The sequence below is a fragment of the Lissotriton helveticus genome (assembly GCF_964261635.1).
Source record: "Lissotriton helveticus chromosome 1_1 unlocalized genomic scaffold, aLisHel1.1 SUPER_1_unloc_55, whole genome shotgun sequence".
Classification (NCBI taxonomy): domain Eukaryota; kingdom Metazoa; phylum Chordata; class Amphibia; order Caudata; family Salamandridae; genus Lissotriton; species Lissotriton helveticus.
In genome coordinates this window covers 976,479-980,175 of record NW_027611698.1, presented here as the reverse complement: position 1 = coordinate 980,175, position 3,697 = coordinate 976,479, and the positions used below count along the sequence as shown (strand labels likewise).

The following is a 3,697-nucleotide window of genomic DNA, read 5'->3' as shown; positions in this document are numbered from 1 at the left end:
TTTTTGTCACACTGAGAGCACTGATACATTTTTTTATCCTGTGGATTTTCTCATGTTGAATCAAAGTGAGTCTCCAGCAGATGCTTCCCTGGCATTTAGACCAATGACAAGGTTTTGCCCAGTGTGAGTATTCTCATGTTGAGTGAGACCAGATTTCTGACTGAAGCTTTTCTAGCATTCAGAGCACTGATAAGGTCTTTGCCTAGAGTGATTTCTTTCATGTCTAGTGAGATTTTTTTCTCAATGTGAACCTTTTCTGGCATTCAGAGCACTGGTACGGTTTTAGTCCAGTGTGAGTTCTCTCATGACGAGCGAGATCAGATTTCTGACTGAACCTTTTCCAGCATTCAGAGCACTGATACGGTTTTAGTCCAGTGTGAGTTCTTTCATGACAAGTGAGACCATATTTGTGCCTGAAGCTTTTCCAGCATTCAGAGCACTGAAAAGGTTTTTGCCCCGTGTGGGTCCTTTCATGTAAAGTAAGGCTGAATTTCCAGCTGAAGCTTTTACAGCATTCAGAGCACTGATAATGTTTTTGCCCAGTGTGAGTTACCGCATGTTGTGAGAGAGTAGATTTCTGGCTGAAGCTTTTCCAGCATTCAGAACACTGATACGGTTTAAGCCCAGTATGAGTTCTCTCGTGTTGAATGAGATTGGCCTTACAACTGAAGCTTTGTTGGCACTCTGAGCACTTATATGGTTTTAGTCCAGTGTGAATTCTCTCATGTTGAGTGAGACTAGATTTCTGACTGAAGCTTTTCTGGCATTCAGAGCACTGGTACGGTTTTAGTCCAGTGTGAGTTCTTTCATGACGAGTGAGACCAAATTTATGACTGAAGCTTTCCCTGCATTCAGAGCACTGAAAAGGTTTTTGCCCCGTGTGGGTCCTTTCATGTAAAGTAAGGCTAAATTTCCGATTGAAGCTTTTACAGCATTCAGAGCACTGATAATGTTTTTGCTCGGTGTGAGTTACCGCACGTTGTGAGAGAGTAGATTTCTGACTGAAGCTTTTCCATCATTCAGAACACTGATACGGTTTGAGCCCAGTATGAGTTCTCTCGTGTTGAATGAGATGGTCTTTCTGACTAAAGCACTTCAGGCACTTAGAGCACTGATAAGGTTTGTGCCCAGTGTGGATTCTCACATGTTGAATGAGATTGCTTTTCCGACTGAAGCCTTTCCGGCATTCAGGACACTGATACGGTTTTTGTCCAGTATGAGTTTTCTTGTGTTTAGTGAGGTGGGATTGATAACTAAAGTTGGTATCACATTCATTGCTCTTATTCAAGTTGTTTGTATCTCCAAGTTGGGTTTGTTCCTGGCTACATGCCATCTTAAGACTGAATCTAATTCCGGAGTCTGTACTTGTTTATGTTAAAACTCAACATTAACTTCTAAACTATGCTGCCAAAGCTCTTCTTCACATTTGCATTTAACTAATTATAGCTTTTATTTGGAGATCAATGTTCTTACCTTTGAAGCCAGCCTATATAACTTGTCTTATAAACTTTCACTGAGGGGCCCCTTATTTTTATTAAGATGCCCCTCATGGCTTCATTTTCTCCAAGTAATGCCCACAAGGATTTCCTCAACTAGAATTAAGCTCATTCTGACTGCAGTTTATCGCATTTAATTTAGGAGTATTAAAAGCAGTGATAGGGTCTTTGGGGATTAGTACTTACAAGTGAGGTAAATTTTTTATACAAGTAATGAACAGGGATTAAAACATGTTAGGGTAGTTCACAAATTATCAGTAGTGTAACACTGGCCTTTTTTAAGCTTCCTATTCCGGTGAGGCCCAAAAAGGTACACCATTAACTTTGGAGGTCTGGCACACTTGGAAACAACATAGATCAACCCAAGAGACAGAGTTGGTGGGAAAAATCTTTCTATATTGTCGATGTTAATCCAGTGTCTTTGCTGTAATGACATCTGAGAAGAACATTTTCAGTTATTTTTTAAAATACAATGTGTTCTCTCCTCCGAATCACAGGAGACGGAGACATAAGCTTGCTCGTGTAAACTGAGGTTATTAGCCTTCCTGACACTTCTGTCACATCACGTCTACGGATACTGATTTGCTGGGAGAGGCTTAGGTCTCCAAGGCATTTCTCATAAACCATAAGACAGAATTTGCAACACTGTGCTCTGTGTGAGGATCAGTTGTTGCCAATGTTCTTTGCTTGACCAATCGTGAAATGTTTCCTTTAAGTGAAAATATAGTAGTTGCAGTAGATTTTCAATTTACTTGCGGGTACAGTTATTATTTCAGAGGTTATTCAATCCCAGTAACTGACACTTGGTAAATGTTCCTGGTCATTGTACTTCAAGGTTTGACAACAAATAATGATTGTAAGAAAGTTGATAAATCACTTTCACATTCAGCAGTTTCTTCCGCGCCAAGTTCCTCACCATTCCTGGTGCATAGAACTCGTTTCTTCTTTAGAGATCTAGAATGTTTCTACTTTCCTCAAAATATCCCTTTTTAAAAATGTTTCCGAAATTGCGACACTTCTTTTTCTTTTTGTTGCCTCAGTGACCTCTAAAAATAGAGTTAGAAATTACAAATGAGTTGCACTACAAGAGGGTAAAACAGTTCACGGATACTGCATAGACAGGGAACTTGGGACCACTGAAACTCAATGCAGTGAGAACAAAAGTAGTGAACACTGTAGCAAGAAGCACAAGTTACACATGCATCATGACACAGATTCTCAGAAGCATCCAACACCAACAGTTTACTCTTTCTGTGATGACGACTGGCATCATAGTAAGGTATTTGTACCTCCTTTAATGAATTATCAGATGTTGTGTACCCCCCTGCCCATTTAAAGGACTCTTCTATTCCTTATTTCAGGGATCCATGAAGGGACATTTCATTGAACAAAGGAATCTGCCTTGTTGTAATCACTGCTTTAAATGCCTCTGGTGGAGCGTGATTATTTTATTAAGAGTGTTTTGCTCGATCAATTCCTTACCCTTGGGTGTGATACTATACATAATACATACTTAAGAAACATGACTAACAGTGTGCCTCGTGAAACATGTGAGTTTAAAACTGCATCGTAAAAGCATGCAGAAGGGTCACAAACTGGTTTGAGATTAATTCATTCATGACAGAGAGAGAAACCTACTAATGTGCTATGAAAATAATGTGAAAGGTAATAATGCAGTCTGTAGTGTTAACACAAAATATGATTATGAAAATGCTCAAGTAAAATGAGTCCTGCTTATGTTTTCTTTGAGATGCAATTCCGAGAGAAAGTGCTTGCACATTTCTCAAAGAAATGTAATTAGGCTATGCTTACATGTATAATGAAATGGTGTTTTTATATTATTTCTTATGCATCTCTAGTTCTTTACTGTTTTCAATATTCAGTAAGTTTTTTTCTTTAGAAAATAATGATTTTGTGGTTTTCCTTGTAGGCCTTAAACATTTATTTTGTCTTTCATTATTTCCTTCGAATAGACAAAAAATGTTGTCCTGATTGCACTGTAGCTACGAGTATTATCGCTGAAGTTTCTGTCCTACAGTTAAAAATGGACATCCTTTCTGTCAGAATAAAACCCTATTGACTTTGCTGAAAGCTCAGAAGAGAGAGTGTGGAGTGGACACGTCGAATTGCAAATGTATTTCTTATTTCCGAAGGGAAGTGATATTGCACATTCTTAACACCTTGGCTGCTGCACGAATTCC

The 3,697-nt window shown here is 38.8% G+C and overlaps 1 pseudogene; it reads right to left on the bottom strand.

Annotated features, from left to right (window-relative positions):
* Nucleotides 1-223: 223 nt before the first annotated feature.
* On the bottom strand, nt 224-2,213 carry LOC144806237 (uncharacterized; annotated as a pseudogene).
* Nucleotides 2,214-3,697: the final 1,484 nt, after the last annotated feature.